Source organism: Dioscorea cayenensis, chromosome 1, assembly GCF_009730915.1.
Source record: "Dioscorea cayenensis subsp. rotundata cultivar TDr96_F1 chromosome 1, TDr96_F1_v2_PseudoChromosome.rev07_lg8_w22 25.fasta, whole genome shotgun sequence".
Classification (NCBI taxonomy): domain Eukaryota; kingdom Viridiplantae; phylum Streptophyta; class Magnoliopsida; order Dioscoreales; family Dioscoreaceae; genus Dioscorea; species Dioscorea cayenensis.
This window is the reverse complement of record NC_052471.1, coordinates 7,224,322-7,235,744: the sequence shown is the minus strand read 5'-3', so window position 1 is coordinate 7,235,744 and position 11,423 is coordinate 7,224,322. Positions and strand designations below refer to the sequence as shown.

The 11,423-nt window shown below is 36.1% G+C and overlaps 1 non-coding gene across 1 annotated transcript; it reads left to right on the top strand.

The window, feature by feature from the left end:
* Positions 1-930: 930 nt before the first annotated feature.
* On the top strand, positions 931-1,037 carry LOC120267500. Its single transcript, XR_005538479.1, has one exon. It is a non-coding gene; the product is annotated as a small nucleolar RNA R71 (small nucleolar RNA).
* Positions 1,038-11,423: the final 10,386 nt, after the last annotated feature.

Genomic DNA, 11,423 nt, shown 5'->3' with positions numbered 1-11,423 from the left:
ATTGCAATGAGTTATAGGGATTCCAAGTGATAAATCCTCTTCCTAGATGTAGACCTAACCCTTTGGTCCAGGTGGAAGGTCCCTAGCCACAATTAAGCCCTAGGTGCTTAAATCACTTCAACGCTTCACTCCGTTGCACCCGCAACTAAGCCCCAGCGAAAGGTCATCCTTTAGCCCATTCACTCTACTATTATGACAAAGAACTTGAGGAAATGGAGGTAGGTTAAATCACACCAGAGGGGAAAGGGGACACACCGCTACCTCTCGACTCACCCTCTCAACACTCTGCAATCTATCTTTGTCTAACTCTCGTGGTGTGTCACTCACTCACAAGAGTTACCAACAAGAACTCTCAACTCTAGTGTCACTCTAAGGGAGTATTCATACAATCAAGCATTCATGATTGGAACTCAAAATAAAACATCAATTAAGGTGGTTTCTCCCTGAGTAGTGCCATGGCCTTTTGCTGCCCTTGGTTACTCCCTGAGAAATTGAGGTGGTTTCTCCACCCTTGGTTGTGGGTGTTGCTATAAGGATTACCTTGTACTCTTCCTGAATTGTCCACAAAATCTACTTGTTCAGTTGTGATTGAAGTAGCAATTGAAATAGGATAGTCAGATGGCATATGTGAACTCCCACAACCATCACAACTTGTGATAGCGGCTACCCTCGGTGAAGTCAATATATCCAATTTCTTGCTTAATGACTCGGGCTGCCAAAGATGTAACTGCATCAATTTTATGGAGTTCGACCACTTTCTTCTTTTCTCTTCCATTCCATTGGTATCTATTCATGGCCATTTCTTCTACCAATTGTCGGGCATCTTCAAGGGTCTTGTTCCCCATTGTACCTCCTGTAGCGCCATCTAGAAGTTGTCTTGTACTTGGATTCAACCCATTGTAAAAACTCTGAATGATCATCCATTCGGGGAACCCGTGTTGCGGACACTTCCGTAAAGGGGTCCTTGAATCGTTCCCAAGTCTCAAAAAAGGATTCAAGCTCCATCTGAACAAATAAAGATATCTCATTGCGAATCTTTGCCGACTTTCCCAGAGAGGAAGTACCTTGCAAGGAAGGCTTCGGCCATTTCGTTCCATGTTGTGATGGAAGCTCTTGGCAATGAATGGAGCCACTATTTGGCTTTTCCTTTTAGAGAAAATGGGAAAACCCTCAATCTTATAGCATCATCCATAACACCGTTGATCTTCAGCATGCCATAAACTTCCAAGAAGTTTTTAATGTGATTGTTTGGATCCTCATTGGCCAAACCATTTAACTGCACTGACTGCTGTATCATTTGGATGAATGCTGGCTTTAGATCAAAATTTGGAGCTGTAATAGAGGGCCACATGATACTCAACTGCATGCCCATAACTGCGGGTCTGGCATAGTCAGAAAGTGTTATCTGTTGTTCATTCTGCTCTGCCATATTTTTTGACCCTTCATCTTCTACTTTAGCTCGAATCAACGGTTCTTGTGCAAGTTCTTTACCCATTCTAATGAGTGTACGCTCAAGTTCAGGATCACCTCCAACTAATATCGAAGGGTTTCCTCGGGTTATAACCTGGAGCTGCACCAAAAGAAAGAAAACAAATCAGAACAATGATAGAATAAAAAAAGGTGAAATAGAATGAATGGTAAATACCTTAAAATAGAAAAGTGCAAAGTGTTTCCAAAATGCCTATTCCCCGACAACGGCGCCAAAAACTTGACACACCCCTTGCGTGTGACCCGCAAGTGCACTGGTTTGTCGAAGTAATAAATCCCATGTGAGTGGGGTATCGTATCCACAGGGAATAAGGAATAGAAACACCAAGATCGCTACCTAACTAAGTGGAGATGAAACAATGATGGTGTGGATAAAGATTGATGTAAACAAACTAAAGAAAATAAGAAAAAGAGGCCCAATAGAATGAGAGGAAAGATAATCGATAAAAGTGGGGTACTCGGATATTGTTCCTCCTAGGATGATTGGTTTAAGTGCAAAACCAACTATTATGCTTCCTAACTAATACTTAATGAGTCGTGGACATCCTTAAATACACGGTTCCAAACCTAAGGTCAAACGTGACTAACTCTACATTATGCCCTCTGGTAGAGAAATCAACCAGTCTCAACACCTCACACTGTGTAAAATTGCAAGAAGCTCTAGGGATTCCAAGTGATAAATCCTATTCATATATATAGATCTAACCCTTTGGTCCAAGCGAAAGAACCCTAGTCACAATTAAGCCCCAGGTGTTAAAGGCACTTCAATGCTTCACTCTGTTGCTCGTGCAACTAAGTCCTAGCGGAGTTTCATCCCTTAGCCCTTCACTCTATTGTGACCGCAAAGAACTCTTAGAATGTGGAGATAGGATAAATCACACCGGAGGGGAAAGGAGACGCTCCGCTACCTCTTGACTCACCCTCTCGACCCTCTCCAATCTTGCTTTGTCTAACCCTCATGGTATGTCACTCACTCATAAGAATTACAAATATAGACTCTCAACCCTAGTGTCACTTTAAGGGAGAAATCATTCAACAAGCATTCAAGATTGGAACTCAATTAAATACATCAATTAAGGAAAGCATAATAAAAGGTTAATGAAATAAATACATCCTAGGGTTCACAAATCCAAGTACCCACTAGGGGGTTTAGCTCTCCATAGAGCAAGATACAATCAATAATGAAATTGAAAGTAAAAACATGTAATCCATAGGAAAACCCCCTTGGTATTCGTGTCGATGGTCTTGTGGAGTAGCCTCGTCCTCTCCAAAGGTCCCCTTGTCAAGCCTAGGCCACACCTTGCCAGATTGGTACTGACGAAAGCTCCCAATAACTATCTTCCAAGAAAAACGCGGTGTTGAAGCCGTAGAACTACTCTAAAAGCCTTGCCAAAGCCTCTCTAAACCCTAGCCGCAAGCCTCTCAAAAGATGGAGGAAAGATGGAAAGAAAGATGCTGAAAGAAAGAGGCTGCAATCGGGAATCCACACGGGTGTGTGGAATTTCCACACGCCCGTGTGGATTTTTGGAAATATGATTTTCTGCAGGCTATGAATAGTAACTACTACAGTAAATTGCTACATTAATTTGCTACAATAACTTACTAAAGTACTCCGCCAAAATACTTCTTAATCCACACTTTTCATCAAGGCAAAATAAACAGGCACACGTCTATGCTGTAAATCGCATCGCTTCTTTAATAAAATGCCATATTGGTGAAGATCTTGCTAACATTGTACAAGTCGGAATACGCAAATGTGACTGCATTTGTGCCCCTCCAAACTATGTAATTGCTTGAGCGCATGCACACATTCACGTATCTTCGATCACAACTTGTGTCTTCACATTTGTCCATTCCAAGATTTCATCCACAATATGCGTTCACGATCCACTTTGGCTTCTATCTTCTTTATTTCACTTCACTACCCTATATGCGCAAAAGAACACAAAAGCACATGTATTAGCGCTAAAATCTGATAAAAGTAATGCTCATCGTAAGTAAAAAATACTTCGTATTCTTAGTACACAAGCGCTTATCAGAATCATTGACTTTGCAAAGCTTTGGGTACGCTTGTGTTTTTTCGTTTTCTTTGTATGGAAACAATGGTTGTTCTGTTGTGATTATTGTTCTAGCTATGAACCATTCTTTGTGAGATGCAATTTTGTATTATTTGATTGGTGACATCCTATTGTAGTAGGCAGTTTCTACGACCAGCCTGTTGAGGTGCCATGGAAGACCGGCAGACTTATTAGTCCAGTTTATGTGGGAGTGTAGAGTCTTAACTGGATGTTCATCAGGAAGTATGGGTTACCATATGGTGGAAAGATGGGTCAACGTCAAAGACATGAGTATCTTGCTGGCTCTGAACCTAGATGCGGCCATGACGAAGGTTTAGAGAGATTTGTAGACCATGTTACGTTTCTTTTGCAGTGTCATATTAAATTTGTGGTGAGGGGGCAAAGCCCAGCTGTCACTCTTAGAAAGACAGTCTCCCACAAATTTGATTTGGTGGTGAGTATTGTGTTTTATGGATTTTGAGACTCATATTATATAGTTTGTTATATATATATGGAACTGTTCTGATCTATTTGCATTATTATAATAGCTTGGTTTGATATTCAACTTGTTTTATAATTTGGACCTCGGGTTTGGTATTTTGTGGATTTGATGTTGTAAAGCCCTAGTTGGGGAAAAAGGCTTTCTTCACATTATCTTTTATTATTTTTGTATCGATGATTGCTGCTGTATGTGATTATGTCCTAAACTATTTGTGCTATTTGTAAAGTATTATTTGGATGATTTATATTGCGTATTTTGGTATATTCTTGTAGATTTGTGCTAGCCCACTCATTGAGCGACCTAGGTTGCTCACCCCTCTTTCCTCTTCTCAGGCTTTTGCAGGTACTAGTGTGGCAGTGAAGGGGTGTGATGGGCAAACGCTATTGTGTTTTGATTCATTTCTAAGTTCATGTATGTTATCCTTGAGCATTGTATGTTGTATTAGGGCATGGATCCATTAGTGTATTTAAAAAATTTTGATGCATGGTTTGTATGTTTGTCTAATCTCTTGGAAACTTTTTGGTACTTGTGATCAACAACTTTATTGAACTCTATTATCAAGTTTTGTTGATGTTGCTTACCCTAGTGCTTTTATTGTACACCTTGTTTGTATATTCTTGTTCATGTGATTTTGGTTCAAGATTTGAAACTCCATGTATTTGGTCAATCTTATGGTGACCTGAGGGTTGAGTGGTCGAGTATGCAATAAGTGAAGATGTTGACATGATCATTTAATTTGAAATTCCTAATAAAGCAAGTGATCCAAATTAGTATACTGCTATTAAAAATTTGATGATGCACAGTCTATGCAGTAGTTCAAAAAAAGATTCTTCATGTATGTTCGATGGAAGACGTATAAAACATTTTCCTAAAACATATATTAATTACATTATTATCAATGAAGTTGGGATATCCAATTTGTAGGAAAGAATGGAAGGACAATAAAAAAAGGTAATGACTTGGATAGTGGATATGTTGTTCCACACAACCATTACATGCTTGGAGATATGGTGCTTCTATAAATGTCAAATGGTACAACCAATCCAGATCAATTAAGTATCTTTTTAAATATGTCAACAAAAGGCATGATTATATCACCTTAAATTTTTATCAAAATATTAATGATAATAAAATGCAAAACCATGTGGATGATATTAATATGTATTATGATTGTAGATATATTTTCACCATTTGAGGCAACTTGGAGTCTTTTTGTTTCGATATTCATTATAGAGACTTTCTAGTTGAGCAATTAAATGTTTGTCTTCTTAATGAGCAATTATTATATTTTTAGATACTAATCCAACTGATGTTGTCATGAGTTAACCTGCTATGCACAAGTTAATGTTTTCACCAGGGATGGAAGCTAACTAAAAATATATTGAAGAGAATGAGAAACTTATGCAGAGTTTCCTACTAAATTTGTATGGAAGTAATCACTAAAAGAGTAGGAGTCAGGGAAGCGTGATTTTTCAATTGGATGAATACCTTTTATCCCTCAAAGAAATAATGAACGTTATCATCTGAGAATTCTTGTTAAAATTGTTCGAGGACTAAGATGTTACAAAGAAATAATGACTATAAATGGTGTTTTATATCTCATTTTTAGATGCTTGATAGGAACTTGGTTTGTTAGATGATAATAAAGGATATGTTGATGGGATAGCTAAAGCAAGTCATTGGGGATCTGCATATTATCTAAGAAATCTATTTGCAAATTTGTTATTATCAAATTCTTTGTTAAGGCCTAAAATTTGTTTTAGGAAGAATGTTGGTGATAGCCTTTCTTTACTTAAAATCATTATTATAATTCTTCTTATCTTTTTTGTTTGCTATTCTCTTCTGTTTTTGTTTTATATCATTTCTCTTATAATTGTGATTAATGACTTAAATGAATATTTAAATTTTATGAATATATTATATTAATTTGTTTGGCATCAAAAGACATGGCCAATAAACCACATTTATCACCATACCAATGGTATGAGTCGGCACACAATGATAAAAAATGTGACGTTTTTCTTTTGTGCATAAAGGAATTGGGTATGTGATCAAGATACCAAATAATTGTGGTTTCTGAATGTGATGCTATTTTGTCTCTTGAGTTGTCTCTGCCCCAAGGAGTTTCTTTGGAGTTGAAGATTTCCTCGACAATGACAACAGTTGTCCAAACACATACAAGAAGGAGAAAAAAAAAATCTAAAAACCCACACAAGCATACCTCATTCAAGTAGTGAACAATAGCATACATGGAACCCTTCACCCTTGATGTATTCATCTCCAAAGAGGTTTTTTTCAGCATCACAAACCCACAGAGTCACCAGCAATCAAGCAGTAGTATTTGGCACCAACACCAAAGACATCAAACATGTTCTCCAATTCATTTCTGATATCCATGCATGCTTAGTAGTTGGCCGGATCTTAGCCAACAGAGCCAGAAAAGCTGATGTCTACACTGTTAGTTATAACCAAGGGAATGTGACAAGCTTGAAGGAAAAATCAGAGCTGTTGTTCAGTCTATCATTGACAAGTTATTGACATCAAAGTTTATCTTGATTGAACTTTTTATTTAGAGGTTAAAACAACAAAAAGATAAAGAGTTTTGTTTATTTCTAACAGAGAACATGAAAATAGAGAGGATTAAACAACTTTGGGTCTTTATACGTAGGAAATAATAGCTATGTTATCATAATAGATAACTATGGTCTCACGCAAATACCCTATAACGTTGAGGCTACAAAGAAATCTCCTCAACCATATCACTTTTTATATCATTGCGGAGCATGCAACATACTTAGACTCCCTCAGGGACAATTGCACACATTATTGCTTCTTGTTATACCATGAATAGCTCATCCGCCAAGAATAAAGGCATAGCTTGATGTGGACTTCCTCTCATCTATCTCAGTTACCCATTGGCATTGTTATATGCTATTAATTTGAGGTTTTCAGCTTGATAGCACAATGCCATGCTAGTGGTTACTCTTAGATATATCTAAAGATCCTCATGGCCTTAAGCCTTTTAAAGAAGGCTTGTTGCTACTCCATAGCTCATATGGAGTAGCTAAGATAGATTTAGCATATGGTTAAGGATGAAAGTTGAAGTTATAAGTACATCCCCCAAAAAACCTAATTGGGAGGTTAGCCTATGCCTTCATTGACCTAATTATGTCTAATAAAGTTTGATTCCTTTTCTCTACAACCCTATTTTATTGTGGATTTTGTAGGTATTGTTAACTGTCAATGTATACATTTGTTCTCACAGAATTCTATAAACTAATTAGAGAAATACTCTTCACATTTATTAGTGAAAGAGCCTTAATACTCCTCTCTTTTTATATTCTCAAACTCTGCAACAAAGAGTTCAATAAAAATCAAAAGCTTTGGAGCAATGAGACAACATAAATACTGAGTTATACGTGAGAAGCGATCTATGAATGTGATAAAATAAATTGCGCCATTTTGCTCCTTAACATTCATAGACCCACAAATATCAAAGTAAATTATTTCTAGAGAATGAAAAGCCCTCCTAGCCTTACCAAAAGGCTTTCTATTTAAATTTTAAATAAGACAAAGCTGACAAATAGGAAGATTCACTTCAATGAGAGGGCCCAATAGCATCTCACTAGCTAATCAAGGCATTCTACTTGTCTAATGTGTTCGAACTAGTATGTCATTAAATAGATTCATATGCAACATTATAAAAAAAAAGATGCAATATTAACAAAATATTTATGTGATTTATACATTCATTCTAAATCCATCATAAATAAACTATTACAAAAGTGTCTGTGACCATAGAGGTATTTATCAAGATAAATGAACACACCATTGTTATTGACAAGAAAATAAAAACCCAAGTCTACTAGTGTTGAAATTTAAAATAGATCACATCGAATTGTAGGTACATGAAGCACATTATGTAAGCACATCGTGTAAAAGCAATTTGAGTCCACTATGCAAAGTAAGTTGATAGCTTCTCACACCTACGAACCTTTCTTCTACTTCATTCCCCATTCTTATAAAATGTTTACTTGTTGGTAGACAATGGTAATCTACGTAGCCTGAATGACTACAAGTGTTTTGTCACTCTCGTATCTACAATCTAATCACTGAGAAAATCAGTGAAAAAGAAATGCATGCAAACAAAAGAATATATAAAAGAAGTAAGAACAAACCTTACGGGGCTCAGTACATTCTTGAGCATAGTGTCCCTTTTTTTGCAAGTGAAGCGCATAACTTTATATTTATCTTTCTTCCTCTTACACTTGCCTTTGTATCACTTGGCAATCTACTTTTCTAGAGGCCCCTTGTTCCCTTGTTTTACTTAGAGCCATCAATTTTGCACCCATTTAGTGCAAATTATACAATAGTCTTACAGTGCATATATCTACACTTTGCCTCAAGCTCCAAATAGTGGAAAATGTCATCAGATGTCTTTATCTCCTCGTTGTAAGTAAGGAACTTCACTTATCCCCATAAGGACCAAGGAAATGATCAGATGACAATTATAACTAGCTTCTCTTCTATGAGATCCTAGCTTGCTGCCTTCATTTCTTTCATCATGAAAGAGACTTGATGGAAAAAATTATAACATCTGATACTAGAAGGTTCAATACCTTCTCAATAAGCATAAGTTGCTGGATCAACTAACCAATAACATGCTTCAACATGAAGCTGGGAATTCGGCCTAACATCACCAGTGACCATGAGGCTTGTGATGTCTAGTTAAAGAAGGACAGAATTGCATGCTTTACTTTATTAACATCTATGCATAAGTACCTAATTGGGGAGTTTGAATGCTACCCAATTGCCAAAGAGATGTGAGATTATAGCCTACTACCTTCATCTCTTTGATCATGGTAGATATCACTCTAAGGTGTTCAAATATAGTATGTTTTTGGTCCATTAAATACTGATTGAGCGCAAGGCATGAAGCTTTATAGTTATGGTCCCCTTCATGTTTTAGGCACAATTGATGCCACATCTCTTTGGCAGTTAGGTAGCGCTCAAACTTCCTAATGAGGTCATCATGGATGCATGTTAACATAGTAATGCATGCACTTCTTTCCCTCTTTAACCAGTAATAATAAGCCTCACAATCACGGTGATGTCGAGTTGAATTTCCAGCTTTGGACGGAAGCATGTTATTAGTTAGATGATCAAACAACTCATGCTTGTTTAAAAGGTATTGAACCTTTTTGTCAAATGTTATAATTTTTCATCAAATCTCTCATCCCTAGTAAATTCAATTACCGTACTCATGGTTACTATATGATACAAACCCTACCAAACACTTGACGAAACCCATAAAAGGATTAGCTCGTTGATCATTTTACTATCAGGTTTAGTGATGGACGAACCATGACCCATTGCTTATAAAGAAGCAATAATCTTGGTTTATTGAGTACGCCACAAACGGGGATGAGAAATCATTTGATAAGTCAAGGGTGAACACCATAGGACAATCTCGATAAGTTCGATAATTCTACAAAGAACCAAAGAGAAATTTTCACTCAAGCCAAAAAGTCCTTACATTCCATGGTTTTTGCCAATATATAGGCTATCATAAAGTTAAAAAATTCCACTGTAATCTTTCTCCAATCATTAAACACTCATGCATTCATCGAAACAAATACATTAATGTCTCTCCACTATCTAAGGTTCATGCATGCATGCAAAGTATGAGATGTTTTCAATGTTTTGCTCTCTTCAAGGCTAATTAATGACAGCTATAATGATGTGGACCAGCTTTTGTTCTTCATTGATGGTGAGCTTGCACCCGTCTTTATGTTGAACATCTTAAATTAATTCAGCAAGAGCTTCCTTGAATCTCTTAGCCCAAGCTCGTGTGATTGGCCCAATTGTGACTTGAAGTGGATCATGACCCTCTTGATTAGTCCTTGATATGTTTCTATCACTATCTCACTACATTATAAATGTTTAATTAGGTACATAACTATTTTAATACTAATCTCAATTAGTCAACTCAACTCCCAGTTATATTACTAGTTCAAAAATTTCGCAAACATGCTAGTAACCATCACCAATAATATAAGTGATGTCAAGAGTCTAATTATATTTAGCCAAAAAAAACCTAAAATTTAGTTTTATTTTAATTAAGAGAATACATACTCTCATCATTGCATAAACCAACCACACATTCACAAATGAGTTCATATTTAGAACTCCATGATATTTTGGTGCTTTATGTGCAAAATAAGTCTATATACATGAAATTTGTATGAAAATTTCTTCCCTTATAAAGCCTCAATATTAATGGCACAAGCCATTAATAATTAAAAACCAAGGAATAAATCATATTACACCAATCTATTAGAATAAATGGGAATGCCACACTTCTTCCATGTATATAAGAAAATATTTTGGAAAGAAACATGCATCATACAACATAGACACTAAATCAAAATATCAATGTATCTCATTCCTACGCTAATGAAAATGCGTTTTGAATGAAGATGGACCAAATACACCACCTAGGTGTAAGGCTATGGCTCTAAGGTTTTGATCAATTTATGCCCAATGATATAATTGATAGTTATTAGCCACTTAAACAAATGATAGATGAATTTATCACCAAGATAGATATTATCTCATTTAATACTTAAACAGAATACATATGAACATGCATAATAATTTAATGTGGGTAATACAAAATTATTAAACATGAAAGCCTTAGCTTATAGCTGATAGCTCACTCATTTCAGCTCCAATTTAAACAAATAACATACCATTAAAAAAAATTATTATGCATGCATGAGCAATTTCTAACAAATATGACAAACTAGTCTCGTATAGCATAATATAAATGAAAACAAACAATGATTGCTCGCATACTAATGTTAGTAAAAAGGCGACTTACAATATCTTAATGCCCAAGAATCCCAACAACTTTGTGCTTACTTTAGAAATCCACCTTATGCTTCAGTGGCTTTCATGCATGAGTTTAGGCCTTTTTCCATGGTCAAGAACAACTACTAGAGTTTCTCCAACTTCACACTCCAAATAATATGAAGAATGAGAGAGGTGGATCTTATTTTCTTGGGAGAAACTCCAACTTCACACTCCAAATTATATGAAGAATGAGGGAGGTGGACATATATTACAAAAAAAGGATGCTTTTCATGCCATAAAACAAGGAGGCTTTTATGCCACAAAACAAGAATGCTTTTCATGCTATATTCATGCATGAAAACTAGGAATTTTCATGCCATGTTTCATGCCGTGTGGACATATATTGCTACACCTAAACCTCTCATGATCTAGGATTTTAGGATTTGGAAAATCATTTCCTTATTTGTATAAAAGCATCATAAAACCAAAACTCCTACAAAAGGGCTATTTTCTTTCAAATA